The 10000-nt window shown below is 57.5% G+C and overlaps 4 non-coding genes across 4 annotated transcripts; all 4 read right to left on the bottom strand.

Moving 5' to 3' along the window:
• Positions 1-3120: 3120 nt before the first annotated feature.
• On the bottom strand, positions 3121-3239 carry LOC125976326 (5S ribosomal RNA). Its single transcript, XR_007484250.1, has one exon. It is a non-coding gene; the product is annotated as a 5S ribosomal RNA (ribosomal RNA).
• Positions 3240-6993: 3754 nt separating this feature from the next.
• LOC125976542 (5S ribosomal RNA) lies at positions 6994-7112 on the bottom strand. Its single transcript, XR_007484415.1, has one exon. It is a non-coding gene; the product is annotated as a 5S ribosomal RNA (ribosomal RNA).
• An 844-nt stretch (positions 7113-7956) lies between these two features.
• Positions 7957-8075, bottom strand: LOC125976307 (5S ribosomal RNA). Its single transcript, XR_007484230.1, has one exon. It is a non-coding gene; the product is annotated as a 5S ribosomal RNA (ribosomal RNA).
• A 633-nt stretch (positions 8076-8708) lies between these two features.
• Positions 8709-8827, bottom strand: LOC125976533 (5S ribosomal RNA). Its single transcript, XR_007484406.1, has one exon. It is a non-coding gene; the product is annotated as a 5S ribosomal RNA (ribosomal RNA).
• Between the last annotated feature and the right edge of the window lie 1173 nt (positions 8828-10000).

Here is a 10000-nt window from a genome sequence, read left to right as displayed (position 1 = left end):
GCGAGCTCGCGCACCCGCCCGGCACATCCGAGAGGCCGTGCGCACGAGCCAAGTGGCCGAAAATAGCCCCCGCCGAGCGGATCGGCTGTTTATAAGCACCGCGGAGGTGGTCGCGGCGCCTCATTCGACTTCCAACGGCCGGCGAGCTCGCGCACCCGCCCGGCACATCCGGGAGGCCGTGCGCACGAGCCAAGTGGCCGAAAATAGCCCCCGCCGAGCGGATCGGCTGTTTATAAGCACCGCGGAGGTGGTTGCGGCGCCTCATTCGACTTCCAGCGGCCGGCGAGCTCGCGCACCCGCCCGGCACATCCGGGAGGCCGTGCGCACGAGCCAAGTGTCCGAAAATAGCCCCCGCCGAGCGGATCGGCTGTTTATAAGCACCGCGGAGGTGGTCGCGGCGCCTCATTCGACTTCCAGCGGCCGGCGAGCTCGCGCACCCGCCCGGCACATCCGGGAGGCCGTGCGCACGAGCCAAGTGGCCGAAAAAAGCCCCCGCCGAGCGGATCGGCTGTTTATAAGCACCGCGGAGGTGGTCGCGGCGCCTCATTCGACTTCCAGCGGCCGGCGAGCCCGCGCACCCGCCCGGCACATCCGGGAGGCCGTGCGCACGAGCCAAGTGGCCGAAAATAGCCCCCGCCGAGCAGATCGGCTGTTTATAAGCACCGCGGAGGTGGTCGCGGCGCCTCATTCGACTTCCAGCGGCCGGCGAGCTCGCGCACCCGCCCGGCACATCCGGGAGGCCGTGCGCACGAGCCAAGTGGCCGAAAATAGCCCCCGCCGAGCGGATCGGCTGTTTATAAGCACCGCGGAGGTGGTCGCGGCGCCTCATTCGACTTCCAGCGGCCGGCGAGCCCGCGCACCCGCCCGGCACATCCGGGAGGCCGTGCGCACGAGCCAAGTGGCCGAAAATAGCCCCCGCCGAGCGGATCGGCTGTTTATAAGCACCGCGGAGGTGGCCGCGGCGCCTCATTCGACTTCCAGCGGCCGGCGAGCTCGCGCACCCGCCCGGCACATCCGGGAGGCCGTGCGCACGAGCCAAGTGGCCGAAAATAGCCCTCGCCGAGCGGATCGGCTGTTTATAAGCACCGCGGAGGTGGTCGCGGCGCCTCATTCGACTTCCAGCGGCCGGCGAGCTCGCGCACCCGCCCGGCACATCCGGGAGGCCGTGCGCACGAGTCAAGTGGACGAAAATAGCCCCCGCCGAGCGGATCGGCTGTTTATAAGCACCGCGGAGGTGGTCGCGGCGCCTCATTCGACTTCCAGCGGCCGGCGAGCTCGCGCACCCGCCCGGCACATCCGGGAGGCCGTGCGCACGAGCCAAGTGGCCGAAAATAGCCCCCGCCGAGCGGATCGGCTGTTTATAAGCACCGCGGAGGTGGTCGCGGCGCCTCATTCGACTTCCGGCGGGCGGCGAGCTCGCGCACCCGCCCGGCACATCCGGGAGGCCGTGCGCACGAGCCAAGTGGCCGAAAATAGCCCCCGCCGAGCGGATCGGCTGTTTATAAGCACCGCGGAGGTGGTTGCGGCGCCTCATTCGACTTCCAGCGGCCGGCGAGCCCGCGCACCCGCCCGGCACATCCGGGAGGCCGTGCGCACGAGCCAAGTGGCCGAAAATAGCCCCCGCCGAGCAGATCGGCTGTTTATAAGCACCGCGGAGGTGGTCGCGGCGCCTCATTCGACTTCCAGCGGCCGGCGAGCTCGCGCACCCGCCCGGCACATCCGGGAGGCCGTGCGCACGAGCCAAGTGGCCGAAAATAGCCCCCGCCGAGCGGATCGGCTGTTTATAAGCACCGCGGAGGTGGTCGCGGCGCCTCATTCGACTTCCAGCGGCCGGCGAGCCCGCGCACCCGCCCGGCACATCCGGGAGGCCGTGCGCACGAGCCAAGTGGCCGAAAATAGCCCCCGCCGAGCGGATCGGCTGTTTATAAGCACCGCGGAGGTGGCCGCGGCGCCTCATTCGACTTCCAGCGGCCGGCGAGCTCGCGCACCCGCCCGGCACATCCGGGAGGCCGTGCGCACGAGCCAAGTGGCCGAAAATAGCCCCCGCCGAGCGGATCGGCTGTTTATAAGCACCGCGGAGGTGGTCGCGGCGCCTCATTCGACTTCCAGCGGCCGGCGAGCTCGCGCACCCGCCCGGCACATCCGGGAGGCCGTGCGCACGAGCCAAGTGGACGAAAATAGCCCCCGCCGAGCGGATCGGCTGTTTGTAAGCACCGCGGAGGTGGTCGCGGCGCCTCATTCGACTTCCAGCGGCCGGCGAGCTCGCGCACCCGCCCGGCACATCCGGGAGGCCGTGCGCACGAGCCAAGTGGCCGAAAATAGCCCCCGCCGAGCGGATCGGCTGTTTATAAGCACCGCGGAGGTGGTCGCGGCGCCTCATTCGACTTCCAGCGGGCCGCGCACTCGCGCACGCCGCCCGGTTCAAATTTTCTAAGTGCAACGCACAATGAGATGCATGAGAAACGGCCTTGGTTACCATCACATTTGAAGCGATGAATACGAAGTTAAATTTTATGACTCGGTGTATAAGTCGAGGTCGATTTTTTTCGGTCGATTTTGGATCGAAAAAGGTCGACCAATACACCGGCAAATACGGTATATATACTTATTATAAATGTAGTATTTATTTATATTGATTTATTGTTTATTTATATATATAAAGGCAGGTCCGCAAAAATATTTCTGACGCGTAGCCGGTCCGTGGCGCAAGAAAGGTTGGGGACCACTAGTCTAAAAGAATCTGACCGTAACTGGAATAGGGTTCTACGCGAATGCCCAACGGAAAAGTGAAGTGCACAAAACCTGCATTTGGCTGTATCAAAATAAATGTCATGAAAAAGGTAAAAACACTACATGGAAGCGCAATGTGTTGTGCTGGGTTCTTTTACAAGTAAAGACTGCTGCTTTGAGTTCACAGGGAGCCATGCTCTTTATTCACTGTACATAGAGGTTTTGAACTCGTGTTGTAGTTTCAGTGTCGGAGTTCAAACTAGGCTTGCAGTTTCCGAATGCCATTCGTGATGGGTGTTGTAAAAAGGTCTTGGCTTAAACGATTGAAGTGCACATAAGAAAAAAAAAAAAAAAAAAAAAGAGCTTGAAGTGCACATAAGAAAAAGAAAAAGCTTACAGCACCTGGTATTCCCAGGCAGTCTCCCATCCAAGTACTAACCAGGCCCGACCCTGCTTAGCTTCCGAGATAAGACGAGATCAGGCGTTCTCAGGGTAGTATGGCCGTAAGCCGTGAGGTGACCCAACATTTTGCATTTTATAGACACAATCGCCCCTGAAACTAGCGAGCAAGCCAATGAAGCCTTCAAAACTGCTTCGGCACATGGAGACCAAGCATCCTGCATTAAAAGACAAACCTTAACCACTTCGGGTTTCATTGTCTCCGATTACGCCTGGATGGGACCGGCTCGTTTCTGAGAAACAAGCTCGGTGCTCCCAATAATTCAACGTAATGGTGACTTTTATTTTTATGTGGTTTATATTTGTTTTTATGCCAGTCGTATCATTTTATTTAATCGTATTTACCGTATTTGCCGGTGTACAGGTCGACTCGGTGTATAAGTCGACCCCCTAAAATTCGACGGAAATTTACGATTTTATGATATATCCTTTGTATAAGTCGAGCTCAATTGTTGCATTATATTAAACTTCAAAATTCAATAAGCGAAATTTATTGACGAAATGTGTTCAAATTCTGGGAGGCCGTGCGCATGCTGCTGTTTATAAGCACCGCGGAGGAGATCGCGGCCGGCGAGCTCGCGCACGCCGCCCGGCACCAACGGGAGGCCGGAAATAGCTCCAAGCCGAGCGGATCGGCACTTTATAAGCACCGCGGAGGAGATCGCGGCGCCTCATTGGACTTCCAGCCGCCGGCGAGCTCGCGCACCCGCCCGGCACATCCGGGAGGCCGTGCGCACGAGCCAAGTGGCCGAAAATACCCCCCGCCGAGCGGATCGGCTGTTTATAAGCACCGCGGAGGTGGTCGCGGCGCCTCATTCGACTTCCAGCGGCCGGCGAGCTCGCGCACCCGCCCGGCACATCCGGGAGGCCGTGCGCACGAGCCAAGTGGCCGAAAATAGCCCCCGCCGAGCGGATCGGCTGTTTATAAGCACCGCGGAGGTGGTCGCGGCGCCTCATTCGACTTCCAGCGGCCGGCGAGCTCGCGCACCCGCCCGGCACATCCGGGAGGCCGTGCGCACGAGCCAAGTGGCCGAAAATAGCCCCCGCCGAGCGGATCGGCTGTTTATAAGCACCGCGGAGGTGGTCGCGGCGCCTCATTCGACTTCCAGCGGCCGGCGAGCTCGCGCACCCGCCCGGCACATCCGGGAGGCCGTGCGCACGAGCCAAGTGGCCGAAAATAGCCCCCGCCGAGCGGATCGGCTGTTTATAAGCACCGCGGAGGTGGTCGCGGCGCCTCATTCGACTTCCAGCGGCCGGCGAGCTCGCGCACCCGCCCGGCACATCCGGGAGGCCGTGCGCACGAGCCAAGTGGCCGAAAATAGTCCATGCCGAGCGGATCGGCTGTTTATAAGCACCGCGGAGGTGGTCGCGGCGCCTCATTCGACTTCCAGCGGCCAGCGAGCTCGCGCACCCGCCCGGCACATCCGGGAGGCCGTGCGCACGAGCCAAGTGGCCGAAAATAGCCCCCGCCGAGCGGATCGGCTGTTTATAAGCACCGCGGAGGTGGTCGCGGCGCCTCATTCGACTTCAAGCGGCCGGCGAGCTCGCGCACCCGCCCGGCACATCCGGGAGGCCGTGCGCACGAGCCAAGTGGCCGAAAATAGCCCCCGCCGAGCGGATCGGCTGTTTATAAGCACCGCGGAGGTGGTCGCGGCGCCTCATTCGACTTCCAGCGGCCGGCGAGCCCGCGCACCCGCCTGGCACATCCGGGAGGCCGTGCGCACGAGCCAAGTGGCCGAAAATAGCCCCCGCCGAGCGGATCGGCTGTTTATAAGCACCGCGGGGGTGGTCGCGGCGCCTCATTCGACTTCCAGCGGCCGGCGAGCTCGCGCACCCGCCCGGCACATCCGGGAGGCCGTGCGCACGAGCCAAGTGGCCGAAAATAGCCCCCGCCGAGCGGATCGGCTGTTTATAAGCACCGCGGAGGTGGTCGCGGCGCCTCATTCGACTTCCAGCGGCCGGCGAGCCTGCGCACCCGCCCGGCACATCCGGGAGGCCGTGCGCACGAGCCAAGTGGCCGAAAATAGCCCCCGCCGAGCGGATCGGCTGTTTATAAGCACCGCGGAGGTGGCCGCGGCGCCTCATTCGACTTCCAGCGGCCGGCGAGCTCGCGCACCCGCCCGGCACATCCGGGAGGCCGTGCGCACGAGCCAAGTGGCCGAAAATAGCCCCCGCCGAGCGGATCGGCTGTTTATAAGCACCGCGGAGGTGGTCGCGGCGCCTCATTCGACTTCCAGCGGCCGGCGAGCTCGCGCACCCGCCCGGCACATCCGGGAGGCTGTGCGCACGAGCCAAGTGGCCGAAAATAGCCCCCGCCGAGCGGATCGGCTGTTTATAAGCACCGCGGAGGTGGTCGCGGCGCCCCATTCGACTTCCAGCGGCCGGCGAGCTCGCGCACCCGCCCGGCACATCCGGGAGGCCGTGCGCACGAGCCAAGTGGCCGAAAATAGCCCCCGCCGAGCGGATCGGCTGTTTATAAGCACCGCGGAGATGGTCGCGGCGCCTCATTCGACTTCCAGCGGCCGGCGAGCGTGCGCACCCGCCCGGCACATCCGGGAGGCCGTGCGCACGAGCCAAGTGGCCGAAAATAGCCCCCGCCGAGCGGATCGGCTGTTTATAAGCACCGCGGAGGTGGCCGCGGCGCCTCATTCACCTTCCAGCGGCCGGCGAGCTCGCGCACCCGCCCGGCACATCCGGGAGGCCGTGCGCACGAGCCAAGTGGCCGAAAATAGCCCCCGCCGAGCGGATCGGCTGTTTATAAGCACCGCGGAGGTGGTCGCGGCGCCTCATTTGACTTCCAGCGGCCGGCGAGCTCGCGCACCCGCCCGGCACATCCGGGAGGCTGTGCGCACGAGCCAAGTGGCCGAAAATAGCCCCCGCCGAGCGGATCGGCTGTTTATAAGCACCGCGGAGGTGGTCGCGGCGCCTCATTCGACTTCCAGCGGCCGGCGAGATCGCGCACCCGCCCGGCACATCCGGGAGGCCGTGCGCACGAGCCAAGTGGCCGAAAATAGCCCCCGCCGAGCGGATCGGCTGTTTATAAGCACCGCGGAGGTGGTCGCGGCGCCTCATTCGACTTCCAGCGGGCCGCGCACTCGCGCACGCCGCCCGGTTCAAATTTTCTAAGTGCAACGCACAATGAGATGCATGAGAAACGGCCTTGGTTACCATCACATTTGAAGCGATGAGTACGAAGTTAAATTTTATGACTCGGTGTATAAGTCGAGGTCGATTTTTTTCGGTCGATTTTGGATCGAAAAAGGTCGACCAATACACCGGCAAATACGGTATATATACTTATTATAAATGTAGTATTTATTTATATAGATTTATTGTTTATTTATATATATAAAGGGAGGTCCGCAAAAATATTTCTGACGCGTAGCCGGTCCGTGGCGCAAGAAAGGTTGGGGACCACTAGTCTAAAAGAATCTGGCCGTAACTGGAATAGGGTTCTACGCGAATGCCCAACGGAAAAGTGAAGTGCACAAAACCTGCATTTGGCTGTATCAAAATAAATGTCATGAAAAAGGTAAAAACACTACATGGAAGCGCAATGTGTTGTGCTGGGTTCTTTTACAAGTAAAGACTGCTGCTTTGAGTTCACAGGGAGCCATGCTCTTTATTCACTGTACATAGAGGTTTTTAACTCGTGTTGTAGTTTCAGTGTCGGAGTTCAAACTAGGCTTGCAGTTTCCGAATGCCATTCGTGATGGGTGCTGTAAAAAGTTCTTGGCTTAAACGATTGAAGTGCACATAAGAAAAAAAAAAAAAGAGCTTGAAGTGCACATAAGAAAAAGAAAAAGCTTACAGCACCTGGTATTCCCAGGCAGTCTCCCATCCAAGTACTAACCAGGCCCAACCCTGCTTAGCTTCGGAGATCAGACGAGATCAGGCGTTCTCAGGGTAGTATGGCCGTAAGCCGTGAGGTGACCCAACATTTTGCATTTTATAGACACAATCGCCCCTGAAACTAGCGAGCAAGCCAATGAAGCCTTCAAAACTGCTTCGGCACATGGAGACCAAGCATCCTGCATTAAAAGACAAACCTTAACCACTTTGGGTTTCATTGTCTCCGATTACGCCTGGATGGGACCGGCTCGTTTCTGAGAAACAAGCTCGGTGCTCCCAATAATTCAACGTAATGGTGACTTTTATTTTTATGTGGTTTATATTTGTTTTTATGCCAGTCGTATCATTTTATTTAATCCTATTTATATATATTTATTATAAATGTAGTATTTATTTATATAGATTTATTGTTTATTTATATATATAAAGGCAGGTCCGCAAAAATATTTCTGACGCGTAGCCGGTCCGTGGCGCAAGAAAGTTTGGGTACCACTAGTCTAAAAGAATCTGGCCGTAACTGGAATAGGGTTCTACGCGAATGCCCAACGGAAAAGTGAAGTGCACAAAACCTGCATTTGGCTGTATCAAAATAAATGTCATGAAAAAGGTAAAAACACTACATGGAAGCACAATGTGTTGTGCTGGGATCTTTTACAAGTAAAGACTGCTGCTTTGAGTTCACAGGGAGCCATGCTCTTTATTCACTGTACATAGTCTGTCCTCTAGCGGTAAAAACGTGAACTGCAATGCTATGGCTGTCGCCACACAATGTAGGTTTTAAACTCGTGTTGTAGTTTCAGTGTCGGAGTTCAAACTAGGCTTGCAGTTTCCGAATGCCATTCTTGATGGGTGCTGTAAAAAGTTCTTGGCTTAAACGATTGAAGTGCACATAAGAAAAAAAAAAAAAAAAAAAAAAGCTTACGGTAACTGGTATTCCCAGGCGGTCTCCCATCCAAGTACTAACCAGGCCCGACCCTGCTTAGCCTCCGAGATCGGACGAGATCGGGCGCTCTCAGGGTAGTATGGCCGTAAGCCATGAGACCGCTCAGAATTTTTCATTTTATAGACACAATCGCCCCTGAAACCATGCCAAGCAGCGGCGGGACTTGATGGCTGTGGTAAAAGTTTCCTTTCACAATTGACGTGGGAAAAAAAAAAAAAAAAAAAGGCTTTCAGCACCTGGTATTCCCGGACGGTCACCCTTCACTTTTGTTTTTTTTTGTTTTTTTTTACAACCAGGGCCGAAACAGTCTTTCTTCCAAGGCTTTTGGTGTTTTCTGGAAACATGGCTATCATGAAAAGTTATTGACAGCTTTTTATGCGGTAGCACGAATTTGCCGTTGCGACCTGCATTTTGCTGAATCAAAATAAATGCCTTGAAAAGTTTAAAAACACTTCATGGAAGTGTTGTGTTGGGTTCTTTTACAAGTCAAGCCTGCTGCTTTGAGTTCACAGGGAGCCATGCTCACTGTACATAGTCTGCTCTCTAGCGGTAAAAAATTTAACTACAATGCTGTGGATGTCACCACATAATATAGCTTTCAAACTCGTGTTATAGTTTCAATGTCGGAGTTTAAATTAGGCTTGCTGTTTCCGGATGCCATTCGTGATGGGTGTTGTAAAAAATAGCTTCTTAAACGATTGAAGTGCACATAAGAAAAAGAAAAAGCTTAAAGCACCTGGTATTCCCAGGCGGTCTCCCATCCAAGTACTAACCAGGCCCGACCCTGCTTAGCTTCCGAGATCGGACGAGATCGGGCGTTCTCAGGGTAGTATGGCCGTAAGCCGTGAGGTGACCCAACATTTTGCATTTTATAGACACAATCGCCCCTGAAACTAGCGAGCGAGCCAATGAAGCCTTCAAAACTGCTTCGGCACATGGAGACCAAGCATCCTGCATTAAAAGACAAACCTTAACCACTTCGGGTTTCATTGTCTCCGATTACGCCTGGATGGGACCGGCTCGTTTCTGAGAAACAAGCTCGGTGCTCCCAATAATTCAACGTAATGGTGACTTTTATTTTTATGTGGTTTATATTTGTTTTTATGCCAGTCGTATCATTTTATTTAATCGTATTTACCGTATTTGCCGGTGTACAGGTCGACTCGGTGTATAAGTCGACCCCCTAAAATTCGACGGAAATTTACGATTTTATAATATATACTTTGTATAAGTCGAGCTCAATTGTTGCATTATATTAAACTTCAAAATTCAATATGCGAAATTTATTGACGAAATGTGTTCAAATTCTGGGAGGCCGTGCGCATGCTGCTGTTTATAAGCACCGCGGAGGAGATCGCGGCCGGCGAGCTCGCGCACGCCGCCCGGCACCAACGGGAGGCCGGAAATAGCTCCAAGCCGAGCGGATCGGCACTTTATAAGCACCGCGGAGGAGATCGCGGCGCCTCATTGGACTTCCAGCGGCCGGCGAGCTCGCGCACCCGCCCGGCACATCCGGGAGGCCGTGCGCACGAGCCAAGTGGCCGAAAATAGCCCCCGCCGAGCGGATCGGCTGTTTATAAGCACCGCGGAGGTGGTCGCGGCGCCTCATTCGACTTCCAGCGGCCGGCGAGCTCGCGCACCCGCCCGGCACATCCGGGAGGCCGTGCGCACGAGCCAAGTGGCCGAAAATAGCCCCCGCCGAGCGGATCGGCTGTTTATAAGCACCGCGGAGGTGGTCGGGCGCCTCATTCGACTTCCAGCGGCCGGCGAGCTCGCGCACCCGCCCGGCACATCCGGGAGGCCGTGCGCACGAGCCAAGTGGCCGAAAATAGCCCCCGCCGAGCGGATCGGCTGTTTATAAGCACCGCGGAGGTGGTCGCGGCGCCTCATTCGACTTCCAGCGGCCGGCGAGCTCGCGCACCCGCCCGGCACATCCGGGAGGCCGTGCGCACGAGCCAAGTGGCCGAAAATAGCCCCCGCCGAGCGGATCGGTTGTTTATAAGCACCGCGGAGGTG

The sequence above is a fragment of the Syngnathus scovelli genome, chromosome 10, assembly GCF_024217435.2.
Source record: "Syngnathus scovelli strain Florida chromosome 10, RoL_Ssco_1.2, whole genome shotgun sequence".
NCBI classification, from domain to species: domain Eukaryota; kingdom Metazoa; phylum Chordata; class Actinopteri; order Syngnathiformes; family Syngnathidae; genus Syngnathus; species Syngnathus scovelli.
Note: the sequence above shows the minus strand (reverse complement) of the source record. Positions and strands in the feature narration are given on the sequence as shown.